The sequence below is a fragment of the Rhinolophus sinicus genome, linkage group LG03 (genome assembly GCF_036562045.2).
Source record: "Rhinolophus sinicus isolate RSC01 linkage group LG03, ASM3656204v1, whole genome shotgun sequence".
In the NCBI taxonomy this organism is placed as follows: Eukaryota; Metazoa; Chordata; class Mammalia; order Chiroptera; family Rhinolophidae; genus Rhinolophus; species Rhinolophus sinicus.
The window spans coordinates 100,301,328-100,320,402 of record NC_133753.1 but is presented as its reverse complement, the minus strand read 5'-3'; the positions used below and the strand labels follow the sequence as shown (position 1 = coordinate 100,320,402).

The following is a 19,075-nucleotide window of genomic DNA, read 5'->3' as shown; positions in this document are numbered from 1 at the left end:
AGTGCCTGCCTTCCAACTTTTGGCCCATGAAACTGTGAGAAAATCAGAGGGTGTTGTTTTAAGTGACTAAGTTTGATACTTTGTCATAGCAGCAATAGAAAACCAAAAGGCAGGGCCCATCGAGTGAATATGGATACCCTTGTATACATGACTTTGTACAGGTATGTGAGTATATTCAGGGGATAAATTCCTAAACATGGAAATTACCCAGTGAAAGAGCAGAAGCACTTAACATTGTATTACTTCTTTCTAAATGGCCTTCTCTAGTTGTACCAACTGCACTCTCCACCTGTCTGTGATGGTGCCTGTTTCCCACACCCTCAACAACCTTTTGATTTTTGCCAACCATTATGAGTTGAATTGTGTCCCCTAAGAAAGACCTATTAAAATCCTAACTCCCAGTACCTCAGACTATAACCCTATTTGGAGACAGGTCTTTGCGGGTGATCAAGTTAAGGTGAGGTCATTAAGGTGGGTCCTGATCCAGTTTGACTGGTAGCCTTAGAAAAAGAGGAAATTTGGACACAGAGACGGAAGGCAGTGTGAAGACACACAGGGAGAAGACAGCCATATGACTGAAGGATTCACCTACAAGCCACAGAACCCCAAGAATGGCAGGCATACACCATAAAGTAGAAGAAGCAAGGAAGGATCCTCCACCTAGAGCAATCAGATGGAGCATGGCCCTGCTGACAACTTGATTTTGGACTTCTGATCTTCTGAACTGTGAGACAATAAACTTCTGTTGTTTTAAGTCACCCAGTTTGTGGTACTTTGTTACAGCAGCCTTAGAAAACTAATTGGTACCAGCTATGTAATAGGTTAAGGATAGTAGTGTGTTTTTTTTAATCTCTCCTTCTTGAAAGACTTCTGAAGAAGCTGTAACAGGAGTGGTGCTGTCACTAGGAGCTGTTGAAGATGCACTAGGCCCTGTAGACACTGTCACAGAGGTTGTGCTTTCAATAGGAGTTGTTGAAGATACACTAGCCTCTGTAGAAGCTGCCACAGGGGTGGCCAAGACTTCTCTTGGCTTTTGGGTTACTGCACTCTCCTGGTTTTCCTCCCACCCCTTGAGACATGCCTTCTAGACTTCCTTTAGGGGGATCTGGGCATGTAGTGGGGCTCTGCCCTGAGATCTCTGCCTATTCTCCTTTCAAGGGGGAGCTCACAGCTTTATACACCAGCTATATTCTGATGACTCCCAAGTGTGTCTCTTGCTCTGCCTCCCTTTTCAATGGCAAACTTGTGATTCCCATTTTCAGCTTGACATCTCCAGGTGATGTTAACTAGGCACCCCAGACTTGTTCAAAACAGAACCCCTGATTTCTCTGCTGGACCCCTCTCAGAAAGCAGTCTACCTTCTCAGAAGGCAGCCTAGTTCTGTTTACCCCTCACCTCCCACATCTACTCCATCTACAAGGCCTGCTGACGCTTCCTACAGAGCGTACTCTGAACATGTCTACTTCTTTCCATTTCTCCTGTACCACTCTGTCAGCGCTATGTTAATTCTCAGCCAGATTACTGCCGTGTCCTCCCACCCCCTCTCCCTGCTTCCTACTTCGGTCTCCACACCAATGAGTCCTCCACACCACAGCTAAGGGGATCTCTTCAAAGCACATGTGTCAGGTTATGTCCATGCTTTAAACTCCCTGTGGACTCTGTTATAGGTTGAATTGTGTTCCCATCCCCACATTTGCATGGTGAAGTCCTACCCCCTCACACCACAGAATGTGACCTTATTTGGAAATAGGGTCATTGCAGATGTAATTAGCTAAGATGAGGTTACATTGGAGTAGAGGCCCTAATCCAATATGACTGGTGTCGTATAAAAGAGGGAAGTTTGGACAGAGACGGGTGCACAGGGAGAACAGAATGTGAAGATGAAGGCAGAGAAGGGTGGTGCGTCTACATGCATTTTCTTTCTGGTCACCTGTGGTTGTAGGGATGGGTTAGAGGGGAGAAGTTATTGGAGATACCCAGGAAGACTCCTCAGCGGAGGTGGGCTTTATTGACAGGGTGGGGGTAGGGGTGGGGGAGTGGGAAGGTTAGGCACTTGAATGTATATTCCTTAGACGCTCTCAAGAGGAGGAGGAAAAGTAGGCTTCTGGTGGAAACAGGGATGGGTGAAAGGCCTCAGGACAGACGTGGGCAAAGGGAGGGTGGAAAGAGCAGAGACACACGTTAATGACAGATGACTAAGCATCCAGGCCTTGGTCCCATTCCTACTGGGTGTGGGAGGTGAGAGGACACTTCCCAAGGCTGGGCAGTGCTGTGCTGGGTGGAGAAGACTTTATGCTTTGTTGATTTGCAATATAACCAGTGTGTGCTGGAAGGAGGGGGCTGGGCAATGGTGAGAGGGTGTGTCTGCCAGGAAAAGCCAGGTGGAGGCTACCAGGAGGCTCGTTCCCCATCCTGGCACTCAGCAGCCTGAAGAGGGCTGTGGTTCTGGGTCTCTAGAGAGGGGACACAGGGGAGTCAGATGCCACTCAAAGCTGGCCAGGCCTCTAGAGACCAGTCGATGCCAGGCCCAGAGCAGGAAACAGAATCTTGAAGAATAGAGTGGAGAATCTGAAAAACTCTATGTCACAGACGGCAGACTGAGGCGAAAGATGCAATGAGCAACAGCATGCAGAATGTGGGAAGAGGTCAAGGGGTGGGGAGGGGGAGGGAGGGAGAAAAAGGAGGAGGAAGAAGGGGAGGAGAGAGAGAGAGATTGGGAGAAAGGGACCAAAGAGGGAAAGGACAAGCAGGGATGAAGAAAGGAGAGGGCAGGGGGTAGGGGTGTGTGGGGGGGGGGGTATGAGAAGGAGCCAGAATGACCTTCCCCAACTGAAATGCCACCATTAGAAATAAGTAACTAAGAGTCCAGAAGGTAGACAGGGCCCTGGGAAGAGGGAGTCATCCTTAATACTAATAAGAGAGCAGCTCCAAGTAATGTCACATTGGGAGTCTGTGCCAAGTGATGGCAAGGTTTGGGTCAGTGAACCAGGCCTTTAGAGCAAGACAAGCCACTGCCCACCTTGCCCAGCCTCCCTCCCCCTGCCTCCCTTCATCCTCTTCACTCCCCCAGTCAACCCTCAGGTTAGACCCCAAGAGGACCCTGCCTCCTATGGGTGGGTTTGGACCAAGGAGGATACAGGTTCCAGGATTGTGCACAGGTGTACTTTCTCCCCCATCCCCCACCCCATTTCCTCATTGGAGGAGAGCTGGCCAGGGTCTGGGGCCAGAGTTGCCAGGAGTCCCCACTGCTCCTAGCATTGTAAGCTTAGGGCAGAACAAAGTCCAGGACATGGCGACTTGGATGATATCTACAGGGCCTGGTATGAGCACCCCACTTCTGTCTCCATGCCTCTTTCCGTCCCTGCTTAGGCCACCCCAGGATGACATTTCAAAGGGGTGGGAGTCCTGAGGCCCATGGTTTGGCTTCTGTCTTGGTTCCCCTCCCTCTTTCTCTGGGGGCAGGGAGGGGCAGAGGGAGAAGGACCCGATATCATCCTCTGCCAACTTGAGTTCAGTTCCCGTGGTCATGGACCTCAGAGCAGCTGAGTTGGAAGCACAACCCTTGTCCTTTAGTCAGAGAAATAGGCCAGAGATTAACTGAGTTGCCCTATGGCAAAACAGCACTTCCATAATAGGATTAGCAACTGGAGCTCCCCAAACCCCATCTAGTGCCCATTGGGCGACACCAGTGGTCTCTTTCCTGGTTCTGGAACACCTGAGGGCCTGTGACATCTATGGGACACGAGGCAGGGTGGCGTAATACAGAAATGGCCAGGACAAGAGTTAGTGAGAACAGAGATTGACTGCATTTGTCTCGTGTTATGCAAGGAAGACCATGAGCGTTTGGTGCCGGGGTGGGAGGTGAGAGGGGGTTGGGAAGAGCACATTCACGGGGTACTACAGACCCTAACTGGCTGAGCATCTGTCATGCGGCAGGGATCGTGCCCGGGGGATTCCATCTAATCCTCCAGAGCTGACAAGTCAGCACTCTTACTCTCACCGTTTGGAGAGATTGAGGCTGAGAGAAGCTAACATGGATGAGCTCCGCAGCCCAGGCCCCTCCCCCACATCTCACTGTAGCAGGCAGAAGAGAAGGCGAGGGACATGAGGCTGATTTCTGGGCAGGGTACCCCACCTGTGCCCCCAGGAAGCAGCCCTCCCTCAGGCGTGGGCAGATCCCAGAGCCAAGTGTGGGGCTGGCGCCGTGAGGGCAGTGGGGCCAGGGGTCACTCACCCTGCTCAGCAGTAGCACAAGGGGACAGGAGCAGGAGGACAAGAGGCAGCAGGCAGAGCATCTTTGTCACCAGTCTCGACATCAGAGTTTGAAGGGCAGCACACCTGCCCTCCACTCTAGCAGGAACGAGCAAATAAACATCAGCCAAGGAACCACAGAAATAAATAGGCCCCAGAGACCTTTGATCCCTGATACATTGGAGATCTGTCGGAAAATTTCCCTCATGACAGGCCAAAGGGCAGAGGCAGGGAGAGCCCCTCCCTGGCCAGACAGCATATACTGTGTTTTCCCGAAAATAAGACCTAGCTGGACCATCAGCTCTAATGCATCTTTTGGAGCAAAAATTAATATAAGACCTGCTCTTACTTTAATATAATATAAGACCAGGTGTGATGTGATGTGATGTGATGTGATGTGATGTGATGTGATGTGATGTGATGTGATGTGATGTGATGTGATATGATATAATATACCGGGTCTTACATTAATTTTTGCTTCAAAAGATACAATAGAGCTGATGGTCCAGCTAGGTCTTATTTTCGGGGAAACACAGTAGGTATGCCCCAACAGAGGGGCAGGCACAGGGTCTGAAGCAGCCTAGGAGAACTGCGGAGACCCCTGGAGGGAGGTAGTGGGTAGAGGAGAGGGGACTGGGCCTGAGCCTGAGAGGAAAAGGGAGCCCTGTGGTTAACTCCAGCCCCTGGCGAGAGACCCTCTAACCCCTCTGCTTGAGCCTCTTTACTACACCTGTGGGTAACCCCCCAGGACATGGGGTGCAGGTCTTGGCCACACTACCCTGGGATGGCTGAGAGTTCTTGGATCTGGGAGCTCAGGGATCTGTGGGTTGGCAGGTGAACACAGGCCCCCATGAGCTGAGTGACCTTGGCACCCCCTCAAAGTCAGCAGAGCCAAGTGCTCACTCCTTGGCTCCCACCCCTGACTCCCTGGGCCAGAGGTCTACTGCCCTCCCCAGGATCTGACCATAGACTAATCTGCCGCAGGGACCTTGGGCAGTGGAGGCCCTGGCCCCGCCTTCCATCCGTGTTCCACATATGGGCACAAGGAGGGGCCGAGGGCATCCCATGTTCAGATGTGGCACCCACCCCGAGGAGGAGCGCTCTTCCTGGGAAGGACCTTCCTGGAGACCCAGGCCTGCATCAGGCCCCTGCAGAAGAGGAAGTAAACACCACACCCTACTCTTTAGACTTGCTCTTTTATTGGTAGGGAAATTCCACAGTGGGGAGTCACCAGGGAGGGAGCAAGATGTCTGGGCAGCCTCGGGCCTCTTGGATGGAGGGCAGGAGAGAGCAGAGAAGGGCTCGCAGCAGGGGCCAGGGCCAAATCCAGCAGGTCTGAGCTGACCACCTCGGGCCCTAACATCTTTTTCCTCTTGATCTGTGGTGGGCTCTGTGTCTGCCGCTGTCTTGTCATACAGATCTGGGTGAAGATTGGGAGCCTTTGTCCCACTGACCAAGCAGTTGTCACCACCCTGAGCCTCTGAATGGACCTGGTGGGTTAGGAGAGAGGTGAGGCCTAGGGGAACTGCAGCAATGGCCACGTCCAGTGGGAGTGACCTGCCTCTGTGCCGAGTGTGCCCTATCCTTCTCTGGAAGCCCCAGGGTGGTAGGGGACAGGGGTAGGAAAAGGAAAGCAGCTCCTAGCTGAGGGTGGGCCTCTGAATCACCTCTGTAGTGAGGTCAACGTCCTCGCGAGGGCTGGAAGTGGCTCTAAGCATTTTCAAGGCTGAATTTTTCCTTCTTCAGATTCTGATCTGTGGGAAGAGGTACTGGGATAAGAATGACCCTGGGGGAGGTTAGAGAGACACAGAGAGGGAGATTTTTTCCAAAAAGGAACAGGCTTGAAGAGTCAGTCCCATATGTGCTCTAAACTGCATATCCCATGGCCCATCCATCCTTCCACCATTGCAACTTATCTATGAGGTGGATCTTGACAATTCTGGTGCCTGGGAGCTGGCCCAGTGTGACACAGGGACAGGAGGGAAGCCGAGCAGCAGCACCTGACATGCCTTGGGGTCAAAAGCCATGGCCATGGCAAGTGCAGGCCAGGAGAAGGCCCAAGGATAACTAAGGTCAGGGAGGAGCACGAGGAAAGGACTGATCAGGGGTCACCAGCACACACTCGCTCATAGCAACAGTAACCAGGGCAGGCAGAAACCAGCTGTTCCCGGAATCTTCTCATTCAAGTTGGCACGAGCTCAACACCTACTTCCCAGTGCGGCAGGTAACTCCCTCCTCTGCCTCCAGCCAAGAGCACCTTCCCGATCATTCCTTCTCAGCCTCCTTCAAGGTAGACGTGGGGCCCTGCCTGTGCCCTCCTCTCTTCCCACTCCTGCATTCTGCCCATGGGCCAGGCCTCCCTAGGTTTCAGACAGGCCAGAGCCTATGGCACCTCATGCTCTGTCAGCACTCACCAGCCCCCCACAACTGAGCGTGGCCCACCTGCTGCTTCTCCCTCTTGCACCCCATCTCAGACAGTGCCCTGGCCCATCCAGGCTTCTCCTTCCCTCAGCCTGAAAACAAGCCCTGCCCAGCACACTGGTGCTGTCCATTCCTCCCCGTCCCCACTGCTTCCACTTGGCCTCATCTCCCTCGCCTGTGTTACTGCGGAGCCACTCCCTCAGTCTCCCCACTTTAGTGCTGTCCCCTCAAAGCTACCTAAGTGAGCTGCTCAAAATGCACGTCTGGCCCCCTCCCTTAAAGCCCCTCCAGTGGGTCCCCCATCACAGCCCAGAGACCTCCATGACCTGGCTTTGCCAACCTCACGTCCACTGGCCTGCCTATGTCTCCAAACAGGCCATGGTCTTTCTCACCTCCACGTCTCTTTTATAAGCAAAGCCCTTTCCCTTCTCCTCACTGGGATAAAGCCTTGCTTCTCACTGGGCTGTTTGTTCATGGAAGCAAGAAGCACACAGTTTACTCACCAGCTCTTAGGTAGCACTGCCCCAGGTCCACAATGAATCAGAGAATCAGGCAACATCCTCTCTTCCCAGGTGGATTGCACAGACTTCCAGGCATGGCCCTAGCATCCTACTCACTGTGTATGTGTGATGCCCTCACCGGGGTGGTCTCCCAGGGCAGGAACCAGCTCTCAGCTCTCCCTGCAGCCCTTCCATAGTGTTTTTCAGGAAGAACTGGGGAGGCAGGATTTGCTCAGGGGTAGGGATAGGGTTGGAGATGTGACATGATGCTTTTCCACAGCAGCTGAGCCTGGGTCCACGAGGGAGTCTAGGAGCCAGAGGAGGCTGAACACATGGGAGGCCATGGAGGTGCAGCGTTTGAAGCTGATCTCAGAAACAGAGTGGGGTTCGGGGGTCCAGACAGTGGTACAGTAGCACAAAGGTGTGGCAGAGGGAAAATGGTAGGTGTGGGCTGTCCATGGACTGGAGGAGCTGAGAAAAGACTGGAGGGCATCAGCGGCTGCCCATGGGGGCACAAGGTCAGGAGGCTGCAGAGGAGCTGGCTGTTGCAGCAGATGTGGGATAGGTGGGCAGGACGCACGTCACCCAAGCCACACCAGTTCTGCCCACGGTACCTTCTCGGCCTTTCTCTACTCTCCAGCTTTGCCCCCACCCTTGCCCCAGACAAGAGGTACCTTCCCAGATGCCTGTGTTCTGGAAACTGCCAGGGATGATTTCTCTTTGCCACTCACAAGACACGTTATACTTTTGCCTGCCAATAGAAATACAGTGAGCAGCTGGTGGCAGGGAGGCAGAGGAGGGGGCTCAGGGAGCCCTGACACTCAGCTTCCAGAAGGGGCTACCCATGGCCAAGCCCTGAGTCAGGGAGGGGCTGCCCAAAACAAAGAGCATGCCTGGGGAGTTCACCATGGCTTGCCTCCGCTTCACTTCCCTCAGTGGGCCCCAGATTCCTTATCTGTGAGATGGGGACATTGGACTAGAGTCAGAGTGGCTCCCTTTGCCAGCTGCTGGCAAGGGCCTGTGCTGGGCAGCATTTCATGGCAACCTTCTCAGGTGGGTCTTATCCGTTTTCAGCTGGGGAAAATGACACCAGATAGTGCATTCCCAGTGTGCGAGAGTAGCTGCTGCTGTGGCAGCCAAGGTCATTACAAACACCGTATAATTTCATTACATCATCCAGTGTCAGCACATAAATATTAGATTCCATTTCTCTGCCAAATGGGCCAGCAGCTGCCCTTTGTTGTACCCAGAGCTGGGAGGGGCTGGGTTCCTGCTGGACCTTGGCTGATGTGTCACTGCTGAGCTAGAAGGAGCAGAGACTTGGGCCTGGCCCCAGAGCTTACCTGTGCAGTTTCCTCTGGGATGGGCTAAAGAAGACAGTCAGGACAACCACACCATCGCCAGCAGTACCAGCATGGCCCCCACACTTCCGTACACGAGGCTCTTGTTGATGCTCAATTCATAGGTGTCCCCAGCGCCACTGTGTGCCTGAGGATGGACATCTGGGGCCACACATGCAATCTCAGGGCAGCCCCCCAGCATCCCTCGCACCAAAGCTCCCAAAAGAAAAAACAAAGTCAAAGCACAGAAAACCAGCTCTCCCTTCGAGGGTAGGTGCTGGGTGCCCTCCCTGACTCCCCAAAGCTAAGGGACAGTGCAGGGGTAAGGGGGCCTCAGGACTGCAGAGCAGGACTTCAGAGCCTAAGAGTGTCAGGTACCTCATCCTAGACACATGATGTCTACCCATCTAATCTCTAAGTAGCTGGCACCTTTATGAGCCTGTTCTCACGTTCTGTATTTTGTACTTTAATTTATGGTTTCTCGAACTTACTGCCCATCTATAGCTAGAGATGATAATGGCACCATGGCTGATGACATAGGGAAGTGAATGACAGGTACAGATATATAGATATAGATTTGGAAATAACTGGAACTTTTTCATGAAGGGGCTGGCTCACTCCTAAAATGCTCATGTCTATAATCAGTGCCTCCCCCTCCCTCTGGTGGGGTGGGGGTGATGGGAGACCAGGTATGGGAAAGAAGGATGTAGAGGAAAGCGGAGGTAGTGCCTTGCGAGCTCCACCCACCCCATCCCTGCCTTCTTGGATGACTGTGGGGGAGGATGTGGCCCTACCACCAGAGAAGGTGTGTACCAGCCTTAGAGGGGCTCGGCACTCACAGGCAGCGGGGGCCACTTTGCTGCAGCTGGCACTTGCCCTGGTGACAGTTTAGTTTCGACTTCATCCGCAAGGTGCACGTGGTCATGCAGGCCAGCTTCCCGTCCACCGAATCCACATAGTAGAACTGGGCATAGTCCTTTGCAGCATCCTGAGTGCACTGCTCTGGGGTGAGGGGTGGACTGCAAGCATTAGCCTGATTAACACTCCCATAGCCCCCAATTTTATGGCCCACACTCTACTCCCCCACACCCACCACTTCACTGAGCCGCTTACCCTGCATGTCAAAGCCCAGCTTCACAGTCTCGCTCACAGTGGTGACCTCCTCACCGAAGCACAGCACTGAGGAGCCTGCTAAGGGTGATGGAGAAAAAACAGGGCCGGCCCGGTGGCTCAGGTGGTTGGAGCTCTGTGCTCCCAATGCCAAGGTCACCGGTTGGATTCCCACATGGTCCAGTGAGCTGCGCCCTCTACAGCTAAGATTGTGAACAACAGCTCTCCCTGGAGCTGGGCTGCCGTGAGCAGCCGGAGGTCAGCGTGATCTCAGACGAGCTGCCAAGGGCTGCCATGAGTGCCTGGCAGCCAGCATGAGTGGTCGGCAGCCATGGTGAGCAGCTGACAGCCGGAGAGAGCTGCCGTGAGATGCTGTGACAGGTGACCAACTGCCTCAGCTGGTGGGGAGCGCAAGACTCATAATACAAGCATGGGCCAAGGAGCTGTGTCCTGCACAACTAGACTGAGAAACAACGGCTTGAACTAGAGTGAGGGGTAGAGGCGGTAGAAGGGGAAAAAAATAAATAAATGAAAAAAATAACAAAACAGAGATGCTGCCCTCTGCCCCGGGGGTTGGCCAGTCTCCCCTTTCTTCTATACCATGCCCTCCATACTGAGCCAGGACTACTAGGGTCTTGGCCCAACTCTAGATGCAGCTGGGCCTGTGAGCAAGCTCAGATGGGGACATCAAGGCTGGTGACAACCTCAGCCCAGAACTAGGAGGGGCTGCTGAAAGCACGGTAGAGTCTGGGGAAGTGGACAAATCAGAAACAGTAATGTAGACAGTTAGCTTTTCCATGAAAACTGGCTGTTTGTCCAAAGACAAAGGTGGTAGAGGATAATTCACCAGAGCTTGATGTGGAAACAGGACTTCCACTGACGTGGAACAGGAGGTGACAGCTGAACCAGTGAGGTGAGACAAATCAGAAATGGCTGTGCAGACAGTGGATGCTTTGAGAAAGGCTGTGGATGTTTGCCCAGAGACCACAGTGGTGGAAATTAAATCACCAGGACCAGATGGGGAAGAACAACTTGTATTCTCAGTAACATAGAAGGTATCATGAGGAACTATTAGATTTGATGAATTTGAGGAGATTGTGGAGACAGTGAATTCCACAGTAAAGCATGTGGGTGTTTCTTGATAATCACCTGTAGTGGAAGATCCTTCAGCTCTTGTAAAGGAGGCTTCAAAGGAAGTAGGTGATTTGGACAAGTCAGAAACAGTAGTGTAGACAATTGACTCTGAGAGTCATGTCTGTGTCTTCCAAGGCCACACTGGAGCTAGAGAGCTCACTGGGGCTTGATGGAAAAGTAGGACTTGCATTGTCCATGCTGTAGAAAGAGTAGGCAGAAAATGTTGATGTGGACATGTCTGAGCTTATTGTCTAGAAAGTGGGTCCTTGAGGAAAAGATGTTATTTAGTCCACCAGAAGTGGTAAAAAATTCACCTGGGCTTGATGTGGAATCAGAAATTCTATCCTCTTTGGTAACGGTGCTATCTGCGGTAGCTGTATGTTTTGATGGATCAGGGATAACTATAAAGACAGTGGATCAGTCCAGGAGGATTTTGGATCTCCATGCTGAGACAACACAGGTGGTAAATACATGGTCAGGGCTTGAAAGGGATGCAGCACTTCTACCATTTGTGGAAGACAAGATTCCCCAGGAAAGATTTGACTTGGACAAATCAGGCACGGTTGTGAAGACAGGGTAATCCAGCGTGAGTTGTAGCACTGTGTCCAATGGGCAGGGAATTGGTAGAAAATATGCTGGGACTTGAGGGAGTAGAACCTGTGTTGTAGGAAGAGACTGTATTTCGATGACTCTGAGATGGTTGTGGAGACAGTGGATTCCACCGAGGTAAATGTGGCTGAGGGTCCTTCACCACCAGAAGACGTAAAGGAGTCACTGGAACTTGATGTGACACATTCTCAGTAAGGGTGGTTGAAGATGACTCTGTGGGTTGCGAAGAATCAGAGATGATCCTGTGGTCATCAGTGAATTTGTCATTGAGTTTAGTGGCAGTCTGTCCCAGCCTGCCTGGAAGATAGCTCGTCAGCCCATGATACTGAAACAGGGCTTTACTTTTCAGGGATATAGAAAGTGACAGGGGAACCTGCAGATTTAGACAGTTTACCCATGGTGGTCTAGACCTTGGTCTCTTCTGTAGAATACTATAGTTTGTCTAGAGGTCAAGGTGCTACTAGGTAATTGTCATTGGCGACTTGAATTGCTAGTCGTATGGCTATGAATTTTGACAAATCTGTATTGTTGTGTAGAAATATATATTTCTGCCCAATATTGCCTGCACATTCCACCCCGAGCACACTGGGACGTGTTCATTTATTTGGGCGCTCTGGCATAAATTCGAGCAGATAGTTGCACTCACACTAATGCCCCATTAACATTCCTTTTGCTGCTCAAACTCTGTGATTTGTAGACCACACACTCACCTTCCATCATCTGGCTGATATTTAGTCTACGAGTCTCTCTTTCCTGTCCTCCTTTACATCTGAGATTCCTCTCTATCCTAGCAGTTCCCACCAAGCCAGAGCTAAGGTACATTACCGTGCATAATTCACTCCCTGTCCTTTGCCTCCAGACACATTTATACAAGGGCTAGCCACTCTCCCACCTCTACCGGGCCATCCTGTCACCCTCACAACCTGCCCAGGTGAGGTCCTCCACCCTGGGACAATGCGCTATAGCTGTTTAACAGGGAGAGTGCTGGGCCTGCACCCCGAGACTGGAGGGCTTCTTCTGTCTTCTCTGTGCCACTTAGAACATGTGACTGCACATGTAGAACTCTCTTTTCCTATGTAAGAAGGGACTATAATCCCTGGTTTTTCTTCACTCTGCCAATGAGATGAATAAGACCCAGTATAAAAAGAATCTTTGTGACAATAGTGACATAAACCTAGGGGTTATTAGAAATCCTACAGGATGGTATATAGGGGATTTTCTTGAGAGGGCAAGGCATGTGGCCTCTTATCCTTCCTGGCAGCCTCTCCCTCCTCCCCAAAGATGACCTGAATCTTTCTCACCTCTCAAGAGAATGGACCTTGACCACTGGCAGAGGGGACCGTGGAGGCCGCCAGGGCAGTGGCACTCTCCACCGTCCTCGATGTCCCAATTTTCACGGGGTCCTGAAAGAAACAGTCACGGGGCAAGGCCAGGAACTGGACCAGACAGGAGGCCAAGGTAGGCAGAGAGTGAACAATTAGTCAAGACATGTCATCCACGTCAACTGTTCTGGATAGCTGGCTTTGCAGATCACCATCAAAATATTTGGGGAAAAACACCATCAAATGGTTGATTAATGCAGTTCAGGTGGAAGCTTCCACAAAGGCTAAGATCTTTAGAATTCTAAATTAATGAAAACAAATTGAAGGGATTGCTTGGTTGTTGTAAGCCAGTAGACACATTTGTTTTGCCGAATCTTCTTGTCTCCAAGTTAGGTTCGGTCTAATTCAGCATAGTGGAAACAGAGGGGCTGAGCTGGGGAGCCTTCCAAGGATGGAGGTGGGGGCATCCCTGAGTCATGATATGAGGGGGATCAGGGAGAAACTGCATTTGGGAGCTCTGGTCGACACAAAGCAGAGGGTGGCAGGGCTCAGAGTGAACCCAAGCAGGGCAGGCGGACCTGAGATGCCTTCTCCTGCTTATCTCTCCCTTGAGCAAAGGGCCCCTCTGCCCTCCTGGCCTCTGAGGGTGCCTCCTCCATTTGCCCCTCGGAAGCCCCCTCTGTATCTCACCCAGAGGCAACCACAGTGTGCAGTCTCCCTGCCTTTGTGCGTGCATGGGAAAAGCACTTCTCAGCTCTGCAGCCCACCTGTCCAGGCTTTCATCCAACAACAGTTACTTGCGACTGCCAGCCCTAAGGATCAAAGACAAATGAGCCCCCATCCCTTGATGGGCTCCCAATGCAATGTAGGGGTAGTTGAGGCTCACGGGACCAGAGAGTGGGAGCCAACGGGGCTGGGAGGAGGGAGAGAACAGCACTGCTGCCTTTCTTGCTGAGGAAACTTCAAAAAAAAAAAAAAAAAGAAGATTTAGGCATTATAAATTTTATTGGACTTTTTAAGTTATAAAAATAGACAAGTTAAGCAATGCAAAAGCATATAAAGGCAGTTTATGATCATGTCTCTAACTGACTAACGAAGAATAAATAGGGGTGGGGAGAGGCAGCCAGTGACTGGCCACCTATCAGATCCTGTACTTGCACCTTCATGGTTGTGATCAATGATTGTGGATATTATTGCCTATGAAGTATCTTCCTCGCTCTCTGAGCACAGAGAGTGTCTGTAAGAGGAAAGAACATTTCCACCCCATTCAGCCTGACCCAGAGCAGGTGCGCACTGAGGACCTCCAAAGTAGATGATGAATGAATCCTGGACATTCTGAATTAGTTATTTAATGCAATCCTGTGTAGTTGATATTAACATTTGTTTCACACATGAATTGAGGTTCTGAGGATTAAATACTTTCCGAGTTCAGCCAGCTGGTAAGTTAGAATTCAAGCATAACCTAAAGGTGGCTTTTACTTTTTTAGCACAAGGAAAGACTTTGGAGAGTAGAGAAAGGAAGGAGAAGTTTTCAAGCTGAGGAAACAGCACATGTAGAGGCCCAGAGTGTGTGCTTGGGGTGCAACTGGACACTGAGAGACGGGCAACGGCAGAGGGAAGGCTGGCGAGGTGGAGCCAGCTCTGGACTTGACTGAGCAGTGTCGTGTCCAGCACAATGTGGGTGTGGGGAGGGAGAAGTGTGATGCAGGGTTAAGAAAAGACAGTAGCCACAAATAGAATGCAAGCACGGGCCAAGGGGAACAGTCTCAGAGACTGAACCCCGAATCGAGCCAACGTGTAGTTTTTATTGGTAAACTTCTAAAGAGGTAAAAGATTGTTAATCTCAAGATCTGTGTGTTAGTAGCCTGCTGGCTGTCTCTCCGAAAGCTCCCATTGTGTTCTAGCCTGGACTTTGCCTTCACACACACAGGCACATCTCCAAGGAATCCACTGAAGGGGAGGGACCAATATAATTCCATCGGGCCTCAGTTTGCTGAGGCACTCCCTTGTGAAATCCTGGGAAGAGTGCGGCGGAACAAACGGTTTGGCAGCTGTAAGGCAACAGAGCAGCAGTTACAAATGTCCAGCAAAACACCATGATCCTAACGGTTCTGCCTCAGAAGCAGAGCCTTGGATTGAAGGAGCAGGGAGAGCAGAGGCAGGAAGACTGATGAGGCAATGGCGGCAACACAGTGGGCCACCGGGGCCCCAGCAAAGGCCAGGATACCCATTAGAATAGACTCTGCACATACTTCTCTCTTCGTCTTTATTCCTGCATGCATACCATTTACTTCATTTAGTTGCCAGTCTGTCCTTAACCATCCATATCTCTAGGACAGTTGCCTCTCAGGTCGCACCCATGAGCTCTGAGGGCCCAACTCCCTGTCCATCTTGCCAGGCTGCCCTTCCTTCTCTGGAATTTCACATTCCCTTCAGGTCCCAAGATACCATCACCTGTATTCATCTTTCTCCTTGCTTCTGCTATTCTTTGCTGATCACTGTCTCAGTGGAAGCCCCATGCTAAAGTTTCTGCTTCACTCCCGACCCTCCAGGCGGGCAACCCATTCTGCGCCCGAGGCTTTCACTCACTCCTGGGAGGGACAAGGAATCGCTGCCATGAATAGTGTCTTGGGTAAAAAGCTTCGGACCCCTCCCAGTCCAAGATTCTGGCGGCAATGGCATCCTCAAAGGATGTGGCAGAGCAGGTGACGCTGTCCTTCCCAAAGTCAACCTCCAGGCTCAGGGACACTCCACTAGGCAGCTGGGCAAAGAAAAGCTCAGACATTCACCAAAGAAAGAAACTCAAATGGCCAACAAGCCTTTGAGAAGAAAATACTAACTCAATTTCACCAGTAAGCACAGAAAGTCAAAACAAAGCGAGATACTATTTATTTTTACCTGTCAAATTGCATCCCCCTCACTGGGTTAGATTATAATAGCTAGTGCTGGTCGGGGCATTCTCTCATGATGCCGATGGACGTTAGCTTGGTATCATATTTCTAAAGGATGATTTGAAAATATGCATCAGGGACCATAGACAGAGTCATGCCATTTTAATTATTCCATTTCTAGTTATTGATCCTAAAATAAAGTAATTTGATGCAGATAAAAAAATTTTTTATACATCATTATTTGTTATAGTGAAAAAGGGTGACCATGTGCAAGAAACGAAGAATGGGAGACTGGTTAAATGACTATCGCATTCCACAGCATGCAATATTGATCAGCTATTAAAATATGAACTGCCCACAGAATAAATCTAAATACATATTCAGAAATAGACCAAAATGTTAACCATGTTTATTGGAGTGGTAAGGTTAAGTGAGATTTTTCTTCCTTTTGTTTATCTCAAGATCAGATCATCCTGGATTTAGCATGAGCCCTAAATCCAAATACTGCTGTCCTTATAAAAGAAAGAAGAGAAATATGACACACACAGGAAAGGCCATGTGAAGACAGAGGCAGAGAGGGGACTTATACCACCACAGACAAGGAGCCACCAGAAACTGGAATAGGCAAGGAGGGATCCCCCCCCCCAAGATGGAGAGAGTGGGCCCTGGTGATACCTTATTTCAAACTCTTGGCCTCCACAACTGTGAGAGAATAAATATCTGTTGTTTGTCGCCACCAAGTTGGTGGTGATCTGTTGCAGCAGTCCTGGGAAATTAATTCACATGGGCCTCCCCAGTTATAGCAAGTGGGGAAGAATGTGGGCTCTGGTGCCAGGCAGCTTGAGCTTAAATCCTGGCTCTTCCACTTGATGGATGGGTAAGCTTGAACAGGTAATTTAACGTCTCTGAGCCTCAGTTTCCCCATGTGTAAAACAGAAATCCGTAACAGCACTCTCTCCTAGGTTTTAGGGAGAGTTAAATGAGATCGTAGATATCATTTACAACACTGTCTTATATATAGCAGACCATCAATGAACGTCAATAATTTTGATGATGATTAATTTAACAGCCAGACTACAGGGTCTGCTGTTATATTAATCATCAGCCAGATTTGCTGTACCCCAGGGAACTTTTTAATCAACATTCCACGGCTCTCTGTAGCTACCTATGGCTGTGTCAGTTCTGAATTTGCCAAAGTCCTTTGAGTAACTATTAATACTTCCTCCCTGTACTACCTAACAGCCACCAAACTCTGCCTTTCTCTCCCTGCAGCCTCCTCGATCAGCCCCGGCAGAAGCGGACCCGGACGCCCATCTCCACACTCCTCCATCATCCAGGGACCCTCTCGGAGCCTCAGCACCAGGCTTGGATTGTGCTTCTTTCTGTACCGTTCCCATGTTCCCATCTCCAATACTCAACGATAAACTGTTTTTTTCATCCTGCCTCATCCAGAGCATCTGGCCAGGCCAAGCCAGGCCTCCTGTGTTTGCTGAATGAGTAAGTTTATTACTCTATATAAAACAGCCTTCCTTTTAACTACTCTCAATTTACATCACACAAGTTTCAAAGGTTGCCCCTTTGTCTGTTGTGAACAAATCTGTTCTCACCTTCACCACACTCTTCCCAATTTTGTACGTGGTCATCAGTTCACTCCCACCTTCACCTTTCTAGGCCACAGAGCTCTCTGACCCCTTCCAGCTCCTGCCCCAGCCCCTCCGGGACAGTCCCCACCCCACTGCCATCCTGAGGAGCTCCCCCTCCACCCTTACCATGAGCTCTTTGGAACTTCATGTACACAAAACCGGATACAAGCTCCAATCCTCGTGTTGATCCCGGCATTGTCTGGACTTTGTGGCCCCAGCAGCTGATGGGGAATGTAGAATTCTATTGCCAGGCCCCTCCCCCACCCCCCATCCCGAGTCCTAGGCCTCCAGGACACTTGACCCAGAAACTCCATGGTCACCCCAAACTCAACAGGCCCACCTGGAGGCCTGTCAATCATCAAATAGAGGCCCCTGACCCCCTAATCACACAGGATTTAGGACCATCTATCTCCATGCCCCCACAGCCCATTATCAAAAGGAACATTCCTCTCCATTTCCAGGGGAGTTTGGTCTCCAGCTGGATCTTCCCGGCTTCATGTCAAATGGCTCTCAGTGCCTCTCTTCAGATCTGCACTGGCAGGGGTGACCCACCCATGGAGACCCTCTGGTATCTAAAAGCCTCCACTTGGCTTTAATGCTCCTGTCACCCAGATTCCCTACTGAACTTCAAGCCCATCCAGTACACGCCCCCTCACCTTCCGGGCACTCGTATGCTTTGGTTGCCCTGCATAGCCATGTACGTGTTTTCCCTACCTTTTCAGACTGGCATTCCTTCTCCCCACTGTTTACTAGTCTAACACCTCATCAATCCTCACGGAGAACTGGAAGAATCAGAGGAGGGTGCAGATTAGGAAAAAAGCCACTGGTGTTCTCTGACCCAACATCTGAACCCCTCCCTGAGAACCCAGAACACATGCAGGTTGGGGGGGAGGGAAAGGGGTATCTTGCAGACGGCTGAGGTCCTCCAGAGCAGGACTGGGCAACACAAACCTAGTGTTAAATGGGTGAGGTCATGTTAATTATTTGCTGTGTGGCCCCAGGTAGGTCACTCACCCTCTCTGAGTCTCAATTTCCTGTCTGCCTTCACTTCCTTACACAACCTTCCTTGTGAGTCATTTGCTCTGAAATGGTCTGTAAATAGCAGAGCCCTCTGCAAGTGGGCAAGCGGCCTCCAGGTATCATCAGACCTTCTGGAGTCCCCTGGAATGACCCTACTTGCCCGACCTCCCTGCTCCTGATGGCTCTCTGCATTTACCATAGTGTTTTTTGACTCTTTTGCATGCTAATGGATTCACCTGCGTCAGTGCCTTAGAAACAGGGGCCTTTGCTTGTGTGGGGGGTTGTCTCTAATGCATGGCTGGATGCACAGGCAATGCACTTGCTGACTGCCGGGCCTTTCATCATCTTCATCATCATCATCATCACCACCAGCATCCCTCTCCTCAGATAACCTGGCCAGAGAGAGGCCTGGAGTCTGCCCGGGGAGTGGGGACAGGGAGGACCCCTCTTAAGGGCGACCCTCTCCCTCACCACACCTTCATAGCTTCCTATTTTCTGTTTATTAACTTAAAGCTAATATATCTGTAATGAATATGTTTTCATAATGCCCTATATCAATGCACTTCACACTCACAGCCCTTGCTCCTCTCCCCTCAGCTCCTCCTGGCCTGTGCCACTGCCACCCCGAATGTCTGGGTAGGGGAGAAGGAGGTATGTCAGTGCATGGTGGCCTGAGGTGGATTCTAAGAGCCCGAGTTCCCTCATAGGTTATCTCATGACCTCCCTGCAGAGACCCCTGCTCCCAGCCCACCCTGCACACCCTGCAGTCCCTCAGCTCAAGAGCTGCCCCTTCTACCTGGGGCCTTGGGTTCGTTCACCCCACTGCTCCAGGGT

At 50.9% G+C, this 19,075-nt stretch overlaps 2 long non-coding RNA genes across 9 annotated transcripts; both read right to left on the bottom strand.

The window, feature by feature from the left end:
- LOC141570645 (uncharacterized) lies at positions 1-13,686 on the bottom strand. Of its 8 annotated transcripts, none has more exons than XR_012494896.1 (8): positions 12,667-13,686; positions 10,772-11,662; positions 9,626-9,703; positions 9,352-9,514; positions 7,176-8,674; positions 5,919-6,005; positions 4,235-4,350; positions 1-32 (listed from the first exon to the last, which is right to left on the bottom strand). It is a non-coding gene; the product is annotated as an uncharacterized LOC141570645 (long non-coding RNA). The 8 variants fall into 8 exon arrangements; XR_012494893.1 differs by having other exon boundaries at positions 5,919-7,923; positions 8,516-8,674; XR_012494892.1 differs by having other exon boundaries at positions 5,919-8,674; positions 10,772-10,954; positions 11,071-11,662.
- A 111-nt stretch (positions 13,687-13,797) lies between these two features.
- LOC141570646 (uncharacterized) lies at positions 13,798-19,074 on the bottom strand. The gene is made up of 3 exons (XR_012494898.1): positions 17,348-19,074; positions 15,586-15,686; positions 13,798-15,448 (listed from the first exon to the last, which is right to left on the bottom strand). It is a non-coding gene; the product is annotated as an uncharacterized LOC141570646 (long non-coding RNA).
- Between the last annotated feature and the right edge of the window lies 1 nt (position 19,075).